We start from the raw sequence: 21452 nt of genomic DNA on the forward strand, positions 1-21452 counted from the left end.
ATTAAAGTGGAATATGAATTATAAGCAAGCTCATGGGAGAAGACATCAGATTCCATGCAAAAAGGAGCTTTTGTAAATAACACAGCATCATTCTCTGTAAGCTATCACAATTATCATCAGCCATTTAATTTAGCTCACCAACGCCTCTTCTCATTGCTGAAACTGTCCATTTTCCCCCCTCCTGAATTGCAAAGCTCCAGATTTCAGAGTTCAGGCTCACAGCTGTATAGATTACTAATCAAGAGCTAGAACTCCATTTATATTCATTTCAGTAGATCCATGTCTAAACAGCAAACACCAAACAGCATCTCACCAAGCTGCCATCATTAGAGTACAATATCCAGAACACATTAAAGCTTTTGTTTAAGAGTTAATTGGTGTCAATGCTCCAAGTTTGTGTGTACTGAATCACACTGAAATCTTAATTTGTCACATTAAAAATATTCAAATCATGTACTATTGCTCTGTAAAGATTTTGAAAATGTCACTAAAGGCAACATCTGCTTAGTTTAGAGTATTAAGGCAAAAACTTCAGCATTATTTTTGTGGGGTTTAGCTTTTAGACACAGATTCACAGGGTCTTGGTATTTCAGATTGCTAAATAAGACAGAATATTTAAGGGCTTTGCACATTAAGCCCAATGAAAACTTCAAAATCCCTCACTGGAATTAGTAATTTAGCCCCAAGCTAATCAGAGATGTTATTCCAGTAGAACCAAAGTCTTCCAGTTGGCCCTCAGCTTAATTTCACTGATTAAAAAATATTAATTCAAGTCAGTTTGTTTTGCTACAGTCCCCTTACAAGCCAAATGAAGCTGGTACAGAGAAACTACAACCTGAAAAAAAACCCCAACATTTTGAACATTTGAGAAGCACTTATTCCTGTTATCTCTTTTATTAACTTATGACTAGCTTTAAACTTGATTTTGGAACTAATCAGAAGGCAGTGAATGGGAAGCTTTTAGTGGCTGAAGAGCTCATTGGAAGAGTTAAGGCTTCTCCTCTCAGCTGTGGCAAGACAAACTCTCACCAGTCACCCTTCAGCAAGAGTCAGGCAGGAGTTCAAGCTTAAGCACTTACACCAGTGGTTTAATTTTCAGGAGCATCAGTCAGCTCGGGCTACACAACCAAATCCTCAGAAAATGGAAAATTCAGATCACTTTTGGTGCTTCGGCTGCTCTTCCTGATTCTAAAGGTATCCAAATGCATCACACTACATCCAAGAAACTTTCTTATGCTAAGACAAATAACAGTCAGTAAGTGAAATAAAAAAATAAATGCAAAATTATAACATCAATAGATGAGAAATGGTTTCATTCCATTCGCACCAAATGTACCCAACGTTTTCCAAAGGTCATTGTTTCACCCCACCTGTGTTTGAAGGGCTTCATGACGAGTGCCCTGCCCAGAGCTCTTTCGGCCCTGTCATTGTCCCTGGAGACTCAGGGCTGCCTGTGCAGGGACTTCAGGGCTGTGGCCTAAAATAAACCCAAGTTATGCAGTTCAGGCAGCAGAATGATGAGACACATTACATTACATTAAAACTATTCTGGGGGAGAGAGGAAAAAACCAACCTTCAAGAGGGATCTGGGCAGAAGTGGCTTCTTCCAGCCCCAATGTTGGGGGTTAGGATTTTCCCTTTCGCTTCTCTCATGGAATCTTGTACCATCTGTTGCTTAGAGACAATGACCAGTACTTAGGAGAAACAGAATAAATGGTCAAGGTGAGGGAAGGGTGCAGCTGGCTGCTCCCTTACTGGGGTTTTTTCCTTGGACACCTAGAGATTTTGGCCGGGCCCGGGTGAGGGGCTGGCTCAGCTCCTCTCCCATCCTTGTTCTCCCTCTGAGGGCACACAGGCCGTGGTCACTGTGGGAGAACTCGCCAGCGCTGCTTGCTCTGTCCCTGCTGCGAGTGGAGCTCTGCTTGTGGGGCAGCCACTGCACTGGGACCCTTCTTACACCCTGCCTGACTAGAAAAGGACCCTCAACACCTGATCTGGTGCCTCAGGAGAAAACCCAGGACCCCAGACCCCCCCATCCCCTTCAAGGGAGCCTCTCAGCTGCATTGGGAGCCTGGCTGCCACTGCCCAGCCCCACTGCTTCACTACAGTGTAACCCCACACCTCCTGCCTGCTGGGATACCCCACTACAGCTGCAGAGCTTCTGGTACACAACATTTGCTCCTCTGGGATCCGTTCATCCATGCCAAAGCTCCTGCTCCCCATCCATCCTGCCGCCATCCCCACCTGAGGGAGCGGCGGCCGCACCACAGCGCCCCCTGCAGGATCGGGGGAATTACTGCAGCCCTGCCTGGCCCGCAGCCAGCAGCGCCCCCGGTGGCCGAGCCCGGAACTGCAGCGGGGGGAAAGCACTGCGGGCAGGAGAGGCTGGGCTGGGATTGGGAATGGGACTGGGAATGGGACTGGGGCTAGAATTAGGAATGGGATTGGGGCTGGGATTGGGATTGTGCTGGGGTTGGGGCTGGGATCATGCTGGCTTTGTGCTGGGTTTGGGGCTGGGATCGTGCTGGGATTGGGGTCAGTGCCAGAGCTGGGCTTTGAGTGCCTTGTTATACACACACACTGGTAAAGAACTGTGCATCCTTTCCCCATCTCTGCCTGAAAGCCCCTTCATTTCAAAGTGACAATAATTGGGAGGGAAAGGTGTAATATTTTTTCCGTTCCACGGGAAGTTCCCACCTTCCTTGGCAGACGCTTGTCCTTCAAACCATGACACCCAGCAAACCCTTCACAGGCATCCAAAATTTACACTCAGTTGTATCCACTGAAGTATCATCTATGCACACTGGGCCTGAACATGTGTGAATAAAGTCTCTCTAACCACAGTTAATGATCGAATTTTTGTGTCTCTCTCAAAAATTATAATATTTTTTCCAGATGTTTAAACCTGGGTATTGGGTTGATTTGACTGGTTTAAAGCCTTGGCCAGAAGAACCACTTCTGCACTGACAGAGGACTACAGGAAGAGAATTATTATCTGACTAGCTGCTTCCAAATCTTTCTTTTTACCAGTATCTTTTTTTTTCCCCCCCCAAAAAATAGATAAAATAGATTGTTTCAGGTATCTCACAGGTTCTCAGACTCCAAATATCTCATACCCAAGACAAAACATTAATTAAAGAAGTGATTAGGGAAATACACACCTCTAATTCTAGAATCCACACTGTGATATCTACAATGCTTCCTATCTCAACAATCATGCATAACCCTTTATAAACTAGCAAAAATATGAAACTAAGCATCTAAAGCAAACACTATAGCAACACCCAAGAGTCAAACACAACAGCAGACACTTTTAGCTATTCTTTAACTAGAGCATGGCAACACTGAATCTGTGAATAGGCACCAGAAGCATGTAAAACACTCTGCATCTCATAAACCTTGGACTGATGAGATCCCATTCTCTCAGAGCTCAAAGCCCCTGACAACACAGAAAACACAATTCCAGCAGTGCCTGGCATTGCCTAACAGGACAGCTTTTCTGCCAGCAGCTGTAATTAACTGTGGGACAAGACACAGTAGAACACACAGGACACATGGAAGGACATTTCCAAAGCCTTACAGGTGAGTTCTAGTGACCAGCTTTGTACACAAATAAATCCATGTGAGCCTGCAAGCAATGCCTTGATTTCGTCCTTTTAGATCAAAGCCCTGAGCACATTTTGCATGCACTAAAAAATTTTAAAACCCTGATGCCAAAGATGCTCAGTGTTTGCAGACAGACCTTGTAGCCAGAGTACAAAGGGACACAATTGATACAAGACAGGTTGATGCAAACCAAGCCAATCTGGGCTGCTGTGAAGGCAGCACAGCCCAGTCCTTTGGAAACAAGGAGCTGTGTAACACAGCACACTGCCCTGCTCTAGGTCTGGCTTACAGGCAGCCCAGTGCATTATTTTCCAGCAATACGTGGTTTAAACATTGAAACCCCCATGCTCATTGTGCACCATCTCCACCAAAAAGCAGCATTTTCTCCATGTTCTCCCTGAAAGGGACTTGCCCATGCATAGGTGTGCACGTGTGTGCATGCCTGTGTTCATGCACAGTCCCAGAGGAGATGCAAGGATTTGCAGGGTGGGGCAGCAGGCAGAGTTTCAATTGCACAGTGTTACACAACCATATTGCCAACGTTCAGTTCTATTTTTACCTCAAGGATGAAGAATCATCAAATGCCAGTTAAAACCTGTAACTTATGGATAGCTTTAAGGACACTGGAAACATGAGCACTAACAGCAATCACATAGATGAGCTTGACTATAAACAGATCATGGAATGGAGAGCCTAGAAAATAATTCAATTCCTTTTCCTAAAGGCAAATCTTTAATTCTTGCGGTTTGAGTAAATAGCTGGAGCAATAGTAAAGCTGAAAAGTTTTAATTCTGCCTATAATTTAAGACAGATTTTGGACCAACATCCTCAGTCTACATCACAGCTCTGCAACCACAAAACAGACCTTAAAAGCTACCTGCTCAAGAAACTTGCTCTACATCCTGACAGAGAATTTATCATTATTTTCTGTCTTCCCAACCACACAAGCAGTTTCTGTTTTCCAAATCATGCAAAACTGTGAATATAACATAACCACTCTCTTCCTCGACAATGTCCTTTAGTCCTAAAATATCAGTGCTGCAGTGAAAAGGAAAAAACAGAAAAGGGAAATAACGAAAACTACAAAAAACCCCAACAACAACTACCAACCAATAAAAATAAAAAGCATACCCAAAAAAACCCAACAAAGAAACCTCAAAACAAACAAACAAACATGCACAAAAAACCAAGCTAAAGCATTTCTTTGGCATTTTCGCTTCCTGGCAAGAAAGACATTCAAGTAAGCCAAAAGGAGCATCTGGATTTGAAGTCAATATTGCACCAGAACATATGAAAACACCAATGCAGAAAAGCACAATGCCTAGATTACTAGAGGAAAATGATTATTTATGGGGTACAATAGCAAGAAAAGTTTTTGTTTTTCTTTATTCTCCAGAGCTCAGTGAGTTCTGCTGGCAGCTTCTCCTCAGTCTCTCCCCGTAAGCTTGCTTGCATACTTATTGCATCTGCTTCTCATTTAATGACCATTGTTTTGGTCTGTCAGAAGAACTATGACAAGTATCCAAATCTGCAAGATTAGGCAAATATTTTGACAATGCTGTGCGTCTCATTTTCTTGGAGAGAAAGAATAAAGAGGATTTTCACTTTTCACATAACTTCACTGGAGCTCTTAATCAAAATGCTACAGAGAATCAAATAGCAGATTGAACATACTTCTAGTGACAAAATAAAGCATGCCATTTTGTTTCCGAGAGCTTGCCAATTCCCTGCACATTGCTATCACAAGAACTCAAACACAGGACTTTAAAATATCATTCACATCACATGGCAGCTGTTTCTAAGCTGAGAAACCAACAGAGCCAGGGAGCAGCAAATGACAGCTAAATGGTAATGTAGGCTATCAGGAGGCTCTGGAGGGGAAGGGGGGAAAAATAAAAGAAAGAAAAAAAATCCAGTACCAATCCTAGGCTTTTACCCTGGGAGTGCTGGTTGCTCTCTCTGTTGAGGTTTTTGTTTGACTCACTGCAACAGCAAATATTCATAAAATGTAAATTCACGTCCAGATGCTAGACCTCAAGTCTCATGTCAACGCTAATATTCCAAGTAGGGCCCTGCATGTATTTGAAAGGTAAACACAACCAGCCCCAACTCAAATCATTATGGACTGTAAATCAGGCTGGAGCAAGCAGAGCTCCAATTTCAATATATCACTGGAGGAGCTGAACTCTAGGAAGTCTATGGAGAAGCCAGCAGTAGCAGTTGCTTGGCAGTGCAGGAGGAGAGCTCACTAAACACTCATTGAGAAGCAGGAAAGCAAATGCTCTGAGGGGGGATGAAAATCAGGGCTACAAGTTTTACAAGGAATTGGTGTCTCACAAATCTTGCATTTTGTTCAGCTTTTCAAGGGCTGCTTTACTCAGGTGTCCTTCCAAGGTTCTTCTGGAGCTCTGAGTTTAGGCCAGCTGCAAGGCAGTCAACCAGTTAAACATCCTAAATGGCAAATAAGGATCCATTGACTCCTGTGGGCTGCTGCCTCTGACAGATCACTTGCTGTGCTGTCAGGGAAAGGAACTCACCTGGGACAAGGTGACCCAGTGGCCTCTGCAAGGAACAGCCCATTAAGGACCCAAACACATCAGGAAATTGGTTAAGCTATGGACTTGCTTTTAGTTGCAGTTCCAAGAGCTCATCTGGGGAATCAAAAGCAGAGAGGCCTTTTTCTCACAGAATTTCAGAACCACCTCTGTTCAGCCTGTAAATTCTTCCACTCTGCTTCTGGCAGGGAAAGAATTATTTACTGCAAGGAGATGGCTTAGTTTGGTACTGCCCACATTTTCTGAATCAACTGACAGCTATTTCAGACATATACGAAAAAACTTGTGCTCTGAATGCTTCACAGCCAGCCAAGATTATATACAAGAATACACACAACTTCCTTTTGCACTTCTTTTACACCTCTCCATCTTCATTACAAGAGAGCTTTTAATTAAAAGAGCCAAGTTTGGCTAAACTCACCTACCCATGGAAAGCAAAAAAAAAAAAAATTACTATAGAAAAAAAATTCCTGTATTTTCCCCACTGGATGGTTGGAGTTACCTCAACAGCAACCTGGGAAACACATGCTGACCACCACAGCTGGCAGCCACAACTTTCTGTGCTCCAGAAAGTGTCTGTGCAAGGGCTTGAGTGAGGACAGAAACGATCCTCAGTCAGTCACTGTCACTCATGGCAAGGCAGGTGGTCACTGGTTCCATCAGCCACACTTCCATCGCATCTCTGTGGAACACTCAGGCCGAGAGAGACTGCAATTGTAGAAACAATTCCAAACCAAGTGTGTGGTATGCCAGGCTCTGAGATACTGGAATTCACAGAACTTGGGATAAATCTGCACCAACCTTTAGTACCTATGGACACAAAACATACCCCTCTGACTGACTACTTGAAACTTCAGCAATGGTTGATGTGTTCAGGCAGTCTGGGGCAGCAGGGAAAGGTGCAGCCCCCACTTCCCCCGTCCTTTGTGCCCAGCACAGCTCCAGCAACCTCCCAGCCACAGGGAGCCCAGAGCTCCAGCTTGTAGGCCAGGGAGTTTTGCTGATGGTTTTTTGTTTTTGTTGTTGTTCAGGGGGAGGTGTGTGTTGTTTGGGGGTTTGTCAGTTCATTTTTAAAGACACTACAGACATTCTTTGGGTTTGTTTGCACCTTCCTCTCTTACTCAACGATACTTTTGTCAAGGTGTCAGGTCAAATGAATAGATGAAGCAGTGGAGCTCCCTTTCCTACTCTTCCTTAACTTTTACTGATATCACTGAGTCACTGCAGTGTGAGACCAGAAAAGTCAGAGATGATTCAGTCTCAGATCTGGCTCCTGCTCTCTTTCACACCGTGCCCTTCTGCTACCATAACACAAACTGAATGATCAAAAAAAAAAAAAAAAAGAGGCTGACCTCTTCCAGTATAAACACTCCTTCTGTTTGGCCAGCTTCCCTGCAAAACAATCTTTTTTCTCTGATTTCACTGAATCTTGCATCACCATCATGTCTGTCTTTTAACTGCATTTGTCTCTTATCTGTCCATCTCCATTGTTTTTCTGCACAGGATTTTAATGATTTCTTCAAAGAACACTGGCAAGCGTAACAATCTTTCCCTTCCTTTCAATTTGACACATGCCTAATGTCACTCTCTTTTTCTACCAAGATAAAGGACACATCCAACTTTTTTTTCTTCCTCCAATCATCTGTTTTCCCCATGGCAACACTTGATCACTTTATCTTTCTGGTGCCCACTATCTTTCCTTCCTGTCTACTCTTCATCTTCTCTTTTGACTCTGATCCAAGCCTTCATCTTTTCCATATTAGAAATACTGACTTAATGTTATCACCTTAATGCTCACAGATTGTTACTGCCAGGATCTCTTGTCCTCATGCACTACAGGAGCTGCAAAATGAATTCTCTGTCACATGGACCAGGCCTGGAATCAGTGCAGACTCTGATGCACAATTTGGAATCAATACTTTACAGCTCCTCTCCTCAACCTGTCAGCCATCTTCAGTGTAGCCAACTGTGCTACTTCTCTTTCAATAACATCCTTCCTTCAGCTCCCAAGTTTGGTTTTTACTCATGCATCTTATTTCTTCAACACTCATTTGCATTCTCTTGGAATTCTATCCTTCCATGGGCTCACACAGCACTGCTCATTTCATTCACAACGTATATTTAGCCACCAGTTCTACCAATTCCTTAACACCATCTCCATCCATCCTACTCTCTCTGCTTATGGCTGCATTGCCACAAATTCCTCTCTCACCATCTCCCTTTCCAAGCTGTTCCATTGCCTCTTACATAGTTCACTACAGACAAACACCAGGCTCTATCTCACACTGCCAGTGGCAACACAGCATCTTATTTCACTTACCCTGGCTTTAGAATATTAGCAAGGCCCTGGGTGTAAATCCTGCGAGTATTGACTCATGGTTCCATCAAGAGGCTGTCTCTTAATAGTGAACAAGGGTTTTTCACAAGTCAGAAAGCAGAGCTTGGCAGCTCAGCTGCCTGCAGGTGTACAGAACATGCTCAGAATTAGTTACAGAAGGAGGAAAAGTGCAAAAGTCAAAACAAATAGGGCTAAAGAAATTCCGAAAGATGCAGTTAAGTCACCAGCATTGAGGAGACCCTCAAAGCACAGTACCTTGTAAGTGAAATTTCAGCCACATCCAACCAACAATCATTTTGTCAATAGGCCACATATTCCATTTTTCCTTCTACATCTTATCTTATCTACACTTTAACTGGTATCAGACAGCCTGTCTCATCTAGGATAAACAACTTCACCTTCCTAGAAAGAAGCTGCTGATTTTTGCTCCCTCCATAATGGCAGTAACATCCCCTTCCTGGGGGCTTTCAGCCACAGAGGACTTCCCCCCAGATTAAATATCAGTAAAAAGAGGGAGAGGGGCAAAAAAAAGAAGAATTGCCCAGTGGCTTTTCAGCAAACCGACTTCAACATTGGGGTATCTCACAAGCCATTTCCACTTTTTCCTCAGGTAACTGTTACTTTAGATTTTCCCTTATACTATCTTAAAAATTCACCTCGACATTCCCCCTCTAGGTTTCATCTCAAATTTCACCTTCATTTTTCATTTCACTCATGCTCAGGATTTTTGTTTATTAGGTTGGGATTTTTGAAAAATCATATTTATGAATGCACTTTTTCAGAGCACATCTTTAAACGCTTTAGAGAGATGGGTGTTATTATCTTCATGCTAAAAACAATAAAACTCTAACACAGAATTATAACCATCACACGAGATGGAGCAAAACCAGCAGCTGACTAACAGTTGTCCCTGAACTCCCTGATTTCCAACTGATTAAAGATTTGTATGCAGAAATCCCTCCTGACTTACTGTGCATATACAAGTAAATAAATGTTTTTTTCACGTTGAATACAGCAAACAGGTTGTAAAATCATGACCCAACTTTTACACTGTAATATTGCTATCAAGAGCACTCCTGGCATTTTGAACTAATTTTATAGTATGACACCAAACTAGAGTATAACAAAAACTGTGTTTCTGAGTGTTCCTTTATTTTCAGGCATTTGGGTAGTGCTGACCATTTTCAGATTGTTTCTAATAAAAATGAAGCATGCTATGGACAACAGAATCCTCAAAGCTTTCATTTGTAAAAGGAGGAAAAAAGGTGTTGGAAGCAGTTTCAAAGCATCCATTGCCCTGTACTTGTTTTTGTGACAGGAGAGTGCACAGACTTGGTCAGACACAGGAAATTATTTGTGTATCTTGGGGGCTGGGAAGGCATCAAGACAGCTCTGTAAAGAATGCTAGAAATACATAATACAACTCTTGCTGCAGCTTTTCTTCCCATGCATGTTCTGAAGCACATTATTCTTCTACGGCCAACTGAGGAAATTTTCCCTGAACCAGCTTCTCTTTTCAGTGCCCTATCTTGTTTCCTATTAAAGGGAATTTTGTCTGGTTGGTTTTAAAGAAAATCTACAAACTAGTTTCACTTTGGAAAGACCACAAAGATGCCCCCATGTTCACCTGAGCAGCTTTGGAAGCACCAGCATTAAGGAAGTCTGTCCTTATTTATGTTGACATTTCCACCGTCATTATCGATCAGCTTTGTTATCTACAGCACTAAATGTGCCTGGGAAGAGAGGCAGAAAATTAGGGGACATTCAAGGTACTTTCCTTAAGTAAAAGAGGCAATGTGTAGAGTGTTAAGCTCTCATGTGCTTTCACAGAGCTAGTTTAGAATAGTTTAATTCAGACTCCATTTGTCATATGCTATGATGTTAACCTGTAGTGTCCCCTGATCAAACTGAAACAGGTTCAGATTCTACTGGTTTTGCTCAAAAATTATTTTCGTAGGGACTGCACTACACCATCGAGAGATTTGGCAGACTAAGACACAATAGTGCTCTCCACAGAAAAACAAACAAAAAAGGTAAAACCTAAAACCTCCTTTACAGCTCTGAGCTATGCAACTTGACAAGTCCCCGGCCACTCAGCATTGAAAACTTCTGACAAAAGTAGGATCTGGAAGGGTGTGTGGAGAGGTGGCTGCTATGACAGTTAGTTGGTGTCCTTCCCATCTGAATCTCATTTAGCTGAACTTGAACCTCAGCAAGAACAAAGCGAGTACAGCCCAGTTCCACACAGGTACCAACACTGAATTTATCAAGCTGCTTGTGCCAGCAACTCCGCATCCCAAGTGAGAACAATTCCTGGCACCACTCGTGCTAAGAGCTCCTCATAGATCATCTCTGCTATGTGCTACACAGAAATCTTTAATGCAAAAAGCAGGAGCAGATGGTGCACCTAAACATGACCTCTGCAGTGCAGGAAGGAAGGAGGAAAGCTTGCCCTCAGCGTTGTCCTCACCTCCTCCATGCTGCTCCGGAGAAGGAGAGGATGCCTGGGCTTGGTGGTGCCTGTCGTCTTTACATCACATCCACTGCCAAGATGAAACCAGCATTCCTAAAGCAAACACTTCTCTTCCCAGCAGGATTAATGCTAAGAGGGTTTGACTTCAGGCTGTCTAGTAAGATCCAGAAAATATCTTCTCCATTTTTAACTTTCCTGTTTCTAAGTCTGTTTCTTCTCATTTCAAGAACACTTTGGAGCAAGAGTCAGAGGATGGAACTCTTTCAATTTCTTAACAGGCATGGAAGAAAAAAAAAACAAGACCTGGAGATTTCATCTATGCTTTCCCACTGACCTGTGGCATTTTTTTGGCCATGTTGCTTTGTGGACCAAAATATAAGGCACAGAGCAGTACAGATCACCACAGTTTGGGGTACATACTTACCAGCACACACAATACGTTATTTGGGAGTACTATCAGGCCAGAAGTGATAAGGAAGAGGAAAATGGACAGATCACACTTTCAAGACACATGTAAAAAAATCAAATCAAACCAAAGCAAGGACCAACATGGACAAAGGACATGCATAAGGAAGAGCTGTGTTTTCCAGTAGGAATGCTTTTATTTTCACACAATGATGTGAGAAGAGCTACTTTTCTTCCTGCAGAAATCTCCAGTGCATCAAACCCAGGGAGCCAAAGCTGCTGGTGGTTATTCTGCTCGAGAGGAAGGAGCTGCTCATCTGCACAGCTTCAGAATTTCTCCAGTCCCAGGCTGTGGGCGAGTCTGACGTCAGTCCCAGTGTGAGCCATAAAAATCCCCTTCAACAACCAACACTCTCCTGTGTGGGAAGCCTACAGCATTATTTTAAGCAGGGACCCAAGATTACCCTGGTGCTTTCTTGCAATATTTATCAGAGAGCCAGGGCTGGGACTGAGCCCAGAGGAAACGCGTGTGTGTCCATCTCAAACACTTCCACGTGGAGAATGGCACATTCCAAGGGGATGCACACATCAAGCTCCCCCAGTCTACTCTAGGATCACCAGTGTTGTCCACTGCCTCAATATAAATGTTTCTGCTATATAAAGAAATCTTGTCTTCACAGTGAAAAAATAAATGTGGCATTTGTGTAATATTCTGACAACGGGGGGCCCTTGGAAAAAAAAAAATCTTCATTTCTTGTTATAGGCAAGTTATCTCCAGGCCTCTACATATTTAATGCACAGCCCTATTGGAATCTATTTTATTGGTAAATGGCATATATTTTACCCAGACTACTCTGATTTTCTAGAAGTATTTTGATGAGAGATCTTGGAAGAGACTTTTACTTTGTTTTTGCTAGGAGGCCAGGATGGGTTTCAGCCTACATTAACAGCAGTAACAATAATGCCACCACAATCTCCCACAGCATCTTCCCTTACAAACGAAGCAGAAGCCATGCTTTCTTTTTAAATAGCAGATATTTTAAAAATAACTGTCACTGCACTTGAAAACACCTAATTGAGGCAGTTAAATATGAATACAACCCATACACAATGATACAATCCATACCTATGATTTAAAAGAAAACTATTGCCTGATTAACTTCTAAATCATAACTCCTTCTTGTAAATTGAAACCCACATTTTCTTCTTAGAAACATCCCTACTACACCATTTAAAATCAGTGCTGAGAAATCAGTGTCTGTAAACTCACGTTGGTTTAGAGAAGTGAATTGACACATCACAGTGCAGTGAGTTTACTTTAAAAATAGACACTCATCAGTTGCTGAGGATTTTGAGTCTTCCAGACTAATTTAAAAAAAAGGAAAAAACAAACAAACAAAAAACCCCAAACAAACAAAACAAAAAAACCACCTCAGAGTAAACTTAACTGAGATGCATCTATCTCTCCCTTAGAGTCAAAACTACACTTCAATTTCTACCAAAGGAGAAACGAATACAAAAACCATCATATACTTTTTAAAGGTTCCCTAACTATCTTCATAAATAAAAACCAAGAGCAGCCCCAGCACAACAATATGCTTAACTGGTACTGAATTTTAACCACAAACTTCATAGCGCTATCCTTCATTTCACTATTGAAAACACTTAAACTCGTGCTTAAAACATAAGCACCTGCTATAACGCGCTTTGTTTGAACTTGGATTATACACAGGCGTACACTGCAAAAGGCTGAAATAGACTGGTAACTCAACAGGATATGGGTAAGTGCCTGGTAAAACAGACGAAGGTAAGTGCCTGGTAAAACAAGATTTCGAGCAGCTTTGGGAGCCCATCATTTCCCGTTTTCCCGCCCGGTGAGCGGCATGCCGGTCCGTGTGTGTGCCGGCAGAGCCGCGGGCTGAGCCCGGCCCGGGCTGGATGCGGGAGCGGAGCTCGGCGGGACCCGGGGCCGCTCGGAGCAGCCCGGGCGCTGCTGTGCTGCTCCAGGGTGGCTGTGCCACCTAGTGCTGCCTGGCATGTACTGTCGGAGCCGAGAGCAGCGCCCGCAGCCCGGGCCCGAGCGGCCGAGCGGCCCCGCCGCCCTCAGGCACCCTGAGGGAACGGGAGCCGAGAGGGGCCCCGCTCCTGCAGCTCCCGAGGCACAGGGACAGCCCCCGGGCACTCTGACCGGGAAAGGAGCAGGGAAAACGCCTGTCCTGCAGCTCTCGAGGCACAGACACAGCCCTTGGGCACTCTGACCGGGAACAGGAGCAGCGGCAGCTCCTGTCCTGCAGCTCCCGAGGCACAGACACAGCCCTTGGACACTCGGACGGGAACAGGAGCAGAGCAAACTCCTGTCCTGCAGCTCCCGAGGCACAGGGACAGCCCGCCGCCGATGTCGCAGCAGATGCACGGGACAGCCTCGATCAACCACGAGCGCACCAACATCACCAGGGCAGGATCTCAGCTGCTTCAGAGCACCGGTGTTATCCCAGCAGCTGTTTATGACTCGGTTTCTTCTCCTTACTTGCTGAAGAGTTTGTCATTTACACAAGAAAAAATTGTTTAAACTAAAACTTAGTTTAAATTTAAAAAATTATGAAGGCCTCCAAGTTGCAGGATAGCACCCATCAAACCCAGCATCTTTGGTAAAAAGCCTCAGCATGTTCAGCAGCGCTTTTTGTCCACAGAGATCCTAAATGAGCTTAGAATTAAATGTAGAGCAATGACCTGATCAGGAAGGCACACGAGAAAAACGAACACACAAAATCTACAAAATCTAAATTGTAATTAGTTTAAATTCCAAACCACTCTGGCTGTGCTAAGAGCACAGTAGCTCTGTAACACATGGACTCCATGCCGACCCTGCAGAAACCCAGGTACTGCCCAAGCCCTGCTGCTCCATAGCTCAAGCAAGAGGTGAAAGGAGACAGGTCACAGAAATTCAGAGAAATGAAGCTAGTGATCACTTAAAATCTAATTAACCAAAAGGAAAGTATTCCAGTGGTATCACACGTGGTAGCTAGGCCATCCTCACAGGCTGCCTACCTGCTCCCCAAATAACAATTTAAATCCCCAGTTCCCAACTTCTCTCAGCAGCATGGGAGCTCCCCTATGCAAACACTGCATAGGCAAAATGACAGATATGATCTTCCTCTGACACAAAGGTAACGGCAAAAGAAAGGCCAACACAGCAAGACAAAATCTCGCTGTACCCATCAGACACTTGTCTCAGGCCAGGGCTGCCCTGAGCCCAGGGCACTGCTCTGAAGCTGAGCTGGTGTTGCTACAATTAGTGTTAAAACACTGATAAGAATCAGCCAATCCATGTACATATGCTACAACAATAGCGACAGGCTGGACCATAACCTTTCAGCACCAGAACCTGCCAGAGTTTACAGCCAATCAGCCAAACAGTAAAATGGCAACGAGCTGTTGTGGTGCACATTTGAACACATTCCTAGAAAACCTACCTCCTGTTATTAGAAGTGACAAGAAGAGGATTTTTAAACGGCCTCATTATCACTTAGTGTACACAGAAACTTTACAGTTTGAACAGTAAAATGAACTTCTTTGTTGAATTACTTCAACCTCTGGACTAGGTGGATTTAAAATAGCACTCCGTGTCTGCCTAGCACCTCTAGCTCTTTATTTGGTGCTAAATGAAGACAAAACCAGGCAGTGAATAGAGCAGCTAGCCCTTATTCCAGGGCTATCAATAGACTGCAATTGATTAAAAGGGGGGGAGAAAGACATCCTGTAACACACTAAATTTAGCCACAGTAACCCACAGCCATTTCTCTGCAATGCCAGGGGCTGGGCAAGCTGAGCTCCACATCAGCTATCCTGAGGCACCTGGGGCTCTGAAGCCACTGCAGCAAGTGCACCTTTGCAGCCTAAGCTGCTCTGCTGTTTACAGCTTTGTTCCCTTACATCCCTTCCACTCCAGCTCAGTAGCAATCCAATTTTTAATTCCAGTTCTGCCTCAATTATGGCCCTTCTTGAAGTTGACCGTGACTTCCTAATTGTTTTTTCTGCCCTCAGCTTTCACACACCAATTAGATATGAAATGCTCTCCAGCTGCACCTTCAGTTCACACACAATTAGGGGATGCACAGAGAAGCAGGGCTGCCTGGTGACAGAGACATTTCCTGTGTTAAAACGGGAGGAAATGTGACACATCCTTAAGAGCACAGCTTGACAAAGCACGTAATCCCAGCCTCTCCTACACGACAAATGTGAGGACACTGGAGAGAGCTACCTGACTTCTCACTGCTCACTTGCAAGAATTATTTGTGGGGGGAAGAGGAGGTGGAGAGCATCGAGCTCAGGAACCAATTAAATTACTGATCTGAGCTCTGTAAGGAGAAGGAGAGGTGGAGAAAGGTCAGCTCCTTTTCTGAGTGCCCTCACTAAGTCTAAAGGTTTCACTGTACTAGAAGGAAACAAAGCATAGCTACTTTCTTGGAAATTGTTTTTAAAAAATCCCAAGCAATTTAAAACATAACTTCTATCTCCTATTCCTTCAGCATGTGTTCATTCAGAAGTCTGTCAAATGCACTATTTGTGCTATGATTGATAAACATTTTTATCTAAACTGAGGAACCGTTTGGAGAAACAGATTTCTTACTCAAAATAATATTTGAAAGCCACTGCAACAATTAGCTTTCTGCACTCACATTTACTGCACACACAAAGAAATTAAAGTCCCCATACAAAGGCGCAGCATTGCCACAAGACATAGGTCTTGAAGGGAAGAAGAACCAAGAGTAAAACTGTCTCAAAACCACTTCACTCAGTCATTTGTAATTGCAGTTCATTCCAGAAATCAGAATGGATATTCAGGATTATTCAAGACCTCCAAAAGATTTGCATGTAAGCGTTTCTCTCCCTTCACACTTGCCTTTCCAAGACTGAACACAAATCAAATCAGGGTCTCATGCACAAGAGGTGAAGGCAGTGCCGTGGATGTGTCTGAAGATCCACAGCAATCCCTGCTCTCCCTGTTCCCAGGGAGGGGAGGGCAAACCTTCCTGCAGAGGGGCTCTGCTGCCACAGGCACCCAGAGGGGCTTGGGCTGCAGCAGAGCTCTGAACCAGCCTCCTCTCATCCTTCTGACACCATGCCAGGTGCACCCTTGAAAAGGCATTGACTTTAATGGTATAAAATTCAACAAGACTTGAAATTAACCTTTTAGTGAATCTTTCACATTCAATGTGAAATAACAGAGCAAGTTGTGATGTGACATTTTTGTAGGTGAAAACATCAAAGGCAGCCCTGCCACAGACTGATCTACCTTTGAACACCCAAGGGTATCTGAGACTGCCAAGTCTCTGTAGACTAGACAGAGAGAAAGAAAAAAGGAAGAGAAAGAGATCTAAGATATTCCACTATTTAAGGTGAAGTCATTTTAACTAGGATTTAATTCAATCTTTTACACTTTGTTACTGCTGGTGGTTTTTTAATACACAGTCAAAAGAGAAGATCAGGATAAAAGGAAAAGTATATTATTTCTGACTGTCAGGCCATAATAAGGCATAAATACATGAAAATTTAACTGGCATCGCTTATTCTTTCCTTCCTCTTTAGCATTCTTGCCTTAGGAATTTCTTTCTATTGGAGTTATGCAATAAACAAACCAAAAAAAAAAAAAAAGGAAAAAGAAAAGAGCAGTATCAGCCTTTCAAAGGGCTGCAGAAAAGGTAAGTACCTGTCTAATAACTCAAACATCTGAATTAATGGACACTGACTATGGCTGCCCTTCTTCCCAAGTACACACATTAAATGTCCTCCTGCTGTTGGGGCTGGGGGCTGGCTGGAGTCAAGTCCCTGCTGAAAGTGCTCCTGGTAAGATCCCTCTGACCCTCCTGTGCTTGGGCATCACAAGAAATGCCAGCCCAAATTCTGCCCTGCAGCTCCCCCTGCGCCAAGGGGGCACCTTGGGCACGCCCAGCTGTGCCCAGCCCCTGACCCAGAGAGCTGTGAGCAGCAAAATAATGGAAAATTCAAATTGTTCTTACCAAAATGGTGCACTACTGGATCCTACAGAGCACAGTGAGTGACAGAAAAATAGCCTTTATTCATAGGATTCTCCTTCAGAGTGAAAACACCAAAAGTGAGGAGTTACTGAATCAAACCACGCAGCCCAGTCCAGCCTGTATGAGCCATAAAATGTTTTGGGAGCTGGGGTTTGGCCTCTTGCTGTAGGGCAAGGCTTTTCTGCCCCAGCTGCAGCAGAAAGCAGCTCAGGAGCTCACGGGGACCCTGGGCTGGGCCCTGAGAGCCACAGCAGAGCAATCCCAGGCCACCTGCAGCAACAAAGCCATGAGGAAAACTACCCTGACACAGAAAGAGGTTAAATTTGCCAGGTATGGCACCTGGCTGGGAAGTCAGCACCTTTTTCTGCTAAAAAGTGCTTTATTTCAGGAAATGTGCTATGGCAAACAAGGCTAGACTAGGTGAGAGAAAAGAAAATAAGGAAAAGGAAAAAACCAAAATCAGAGCCAAACCAGAAGCTCTGAATATCCACAGGAGATTGTACAGGCAAGGAGGGAAGAAGGAAATGTGACACTCTGCTTCTAAAGTTGAAATTGTTGTATGAAGTTTATTAAACCATACACTCTGAGAAGCAGCACACTCCCCAAGGAATTTCTGGCAGATAGTAAACAGCCAAACCAGGAGCAGCCCCAAATTCTGCCTGGGTTTGAGTGACAGACTCTGACTTTTGAACAGCAGAGGTCTGCACAAGGAAACAAGAGTCCACAATTCTCACACTCTAACCAGGACAGACTGCCTGACAGCAGAGAGGTCTTCAGAGACCAAGGTGAGGATGTAACACACAAATTACCTCCACCAGTATCCAAACCACCTCTTGGAGACAGTGGAATTGTGTCTGACATATACTAATGACATTTTGATAGCCAAGGCTATCAGAGAACAGGCTAGAAAGTAGAGAGAGAAGAGAGTAAAGAAAGGGAAACTTGCTGCTGCCTTCAAATTAAAAACAACTTCTTTATAAAGAATAACCCCAGCTCAGCTGTGCCTGAACTTGCTCACAAACCAATGTCCTACACAGCCTGTGAAGAGCCCCAACCAGGAGGAAATCTCTCACCTCCTTCCAGAGCAATGTGAAATGAAGTGAACCACTTGAAAAAGTCAAGGATTCTTAAATGGCCTCTTTTCTGAATCAGCTTGAATCTATTTGAACTTATCTTCAAAAAGATCCTGAGATCTCACATAATGGGGAAAATTATATATAAAATACAATTTCTCATGGCTCTTTCACTGTCACTAAGAGCCAGTGGAAGAAAGAAAACTTGGAAGCGAGCTGAGATACAAAGCCCAAGATGAAGTTGCTAATTCTCACCCAGCTTCCTCCTACACATTGTGGTATCTTGACCTTGATTTCATCTCTATCAATGATAACTTCAATGCAGCAAAGATTTTTCTGATGATCGTTTTCTTTCTCAGAGTCTGTGATGCCACAGTAGAGGTAGGATATGGTTTTGTGCATGAAAAAGCTGAACAGTTAAGTTTAAGATCAAAACTGTCAGTTTTTATCCTACTTGAACACAGAATTGTGACATTTTGAGAAAAGCTTCATTTGAAATGCTCATTGATACACCAGTGAAGCTTTCAAAATCATCTTAATAGCACGAGCTAGGTGTTGACTAGGTGGATTGAAGCAAAATCAGCAGCAGAGCAGAGACTCCTGCTTTCACCAGACCTCCTGAACCACCAGCCAAGGTTCCCACCATCTGCATTAGCTCTTCTTTTTGCACAACAACAATTTAAACTTACTCTTATCTGCCCCTCTAAACTGCCTTTTCAGCTTTCCTCTTTGGAGGAAGAGTTACCACAAAATAAAAACAAAAACCCCCAAAACAAACTCCCCAAAACACACCAAATACAGGACTTTATGACTCAAGCCACATTTCCAATGAGTCAAAAATTCAGTATCATAGCACACCACAATGGCAACAACTTACCAGCACAGGATGATATGATCAAGGATGGAATTTTTCTTTGTGTCCCATTACCTCTTCTTATCACTCTCTAAGGAAGAATTGTTAAGTTTTTATGCAGCTGCATTGCTAAACTCTCAGAGAGAGGAGAAAGAGAAGCCTGGCTGTGGCCCAGAGCTGAGTTTCTGAAGTTCCCTCCATCCCTGGGCAGGTGAGGCCCCAGGTGAGCCTGGCCAGGGCCATCAGAGCCCAACAAGCATCAGCTGCACCCAGGCAAGGAGGATACAAACACCAGGATCTGCGCCAGAGCAGGGCTCAAACAGAAACCTCTGAGCATGGCACTGCATGCCTGCACCTTGCTGCTCTACTTGCTCCAGAAAGCAGAAAAAGGGGCTGAAATAAGGCTTGTGAAAGCATAAACCAGCTTCCTTGATACATATCAAGTCCTTTTCTTACTTATTTTGAAATAAAGAAAAAAAATTGAGGACAAAAGAAAACAGCAAAGATATGAGGATTTTATCGGCCCGTTTTGGAAAAAAACAACAAAGTGTTGTGGTTTGTGGGGGGAAGACAGAATGAAAGTTTCTCTGATGCATTTGGGGATCAGGAATGTGCATGTGTGATCAGACAGTGCTGAGCATCACTCCTGCACTCCTAAAAGCTGATGTCTGTAGACACACAAACCAGAGCACACTAACACAATATTTTATTGATGCTTTCTGTGCCATTACTTCAGGGCCAGTCCCCAGGGCCACTGCTCACAGCCACACTGACACAGCACACAGGACAGCACAGGCCCAGCAAAGCATTTCCCCAGCCCTGGAACAGCAACTGTGGGCAGGCACTGGTGGAGGGGGCAGAGCTTCAGCTCTTCCAGCAGCCCAAGGGAGGCACAGCAGGGCAATGGCTCTCCATCCTGCCTCCAGACTAAACCTGCCTCTGCTGCTGTGCTGAGGCTGGGGCTCTGCCTGAATTTCTGAACTGGTTAACAGAAACTTTTTCAGAAATCTTTCCCATTTTGGAAAATTGTGCTATTGCAGGAGCTTCTTGAGGGGGGCTTCAATGACCAAATGATTTTGTGGGAAGAGAGGGACAAAGCAATAAAAATGATAGTGCAGGGATATTCCACTGTAGAAAAAGAAGGAATTTCCACATGTTTATAGCAGGTACACTCAGAGTAAGTTCTACTGATGAACCTGCTTTTTCTATTGCAGGCCAGAGATTGCAACACACAATACTGGAATAGTTAATTTAACTTTCTGGTTTTTACAGCCAGGGAGACTAACCTGACAAAGCACAGCATCTCTTAACGCACTGTGGCTTGAGATACATTTCCTTCTGGAAATGTGTCTGAAGATACAATAAAATCTCTAATAACTAGTAGATTGTTTAGATTCTGACATGGTAACAATAAACCATTCCAGAAAAGGGAAGTTACCAAATGTTCAAATTTCTGAGCAGGACACTCCTGCACTCTGATCCCTCCTGCTCATGCACTGCACCCCACACTGCATCCATGGGCATGGACTTGAGCCGAGGCAGCACCAGGCAGTGCTGCTGCTCAGGTACATGCAGATCTGCAAATCCACAGCCCAATTCCTTCCTTTCCACCTGCAAAATTTCCACTGGGAGACAAGAGGCACACTGAGAAAAGCTGGGCTTGTGGCAGCTCCAAGTTTGTATAATGCAGCCCCACAACATCACAGAGAGGCTTTCCACACCATCCTGCTTGTGCACATTCCCTGTGTCTTTCCATGAACCTGGTCCCTTTGGTGGCTCAACAGAACAAAAGAGAACGAGGGGTACAAAGAAAGATTTGTCAAAAATTGTACAACAGAAAACCTCCAAGGGCTGTTTGAAGAATGATGAAAAGAACATTAGAGTGAATAGCATACATGTCCTCAATGTGTTTAATGTCTGCTCAGTTTAAAGAAAAAGTGTCATTTTGTTTCTGAATTGATACAAGCATTAGCCTTCCCTTTTCTCTCCTCAATTCTGTGTGGACAAGCCTTAACCAAGAACTAGCTGTGGGTTGGTACAGCAGAGAAAGACAAAATCCCAATTTACCTGAAATATCATTTGATTAAATGCAAGATCCAGTTTACCACTGG

The 21452-nt window shown here is 43.8% G+C and overlaps 1 protein-coding gene and 1 long non-coding RNA gene across 3 annotated transcripts in view; both read right to left on the reverse strand.

Annotated features, from left to right (window-relative positions):
• RORA (RAR related orphan receptor A) overlaps positions 1–21452 on the reverse strand; it is a 357103-nt gene that overhangs the window by 249388 nt on the left and 86263 nt on the right. The window lies entirely within an intron of this gene.
• On the reverse strand, positions 1279–19579 carry LOC135452489 (uncharacterized). Its single transcript, XR_010441630.1, has 3 exons — positions 19366–19579; positions 1574–1668; positions 1279–1477 (listed from the first exon to the last, which is right to left on the reverse strand). It is a non-coding gene; the product is annotated as an uncharacterized LOC135452489 (long non-coding RNA).

This window comes from Zonotrichia leucophrys, chromosome 10 (genome assembly GCF_028769735.1).
Source record: "Zonotrichia leucophrys gambelii isolate GWCS_2022_RI chromosome 10, RI_Zleu_2.0, whole genome shotgun sequence".
In the NCBI taxonomy this organism is placed as follows: domain Eukaryota; kingdom Metazoa; phylum Chordata; class Aves; order Passeriformes; family Passerellidae; genus Zonotrichia; species Zonotrichia leucophrys.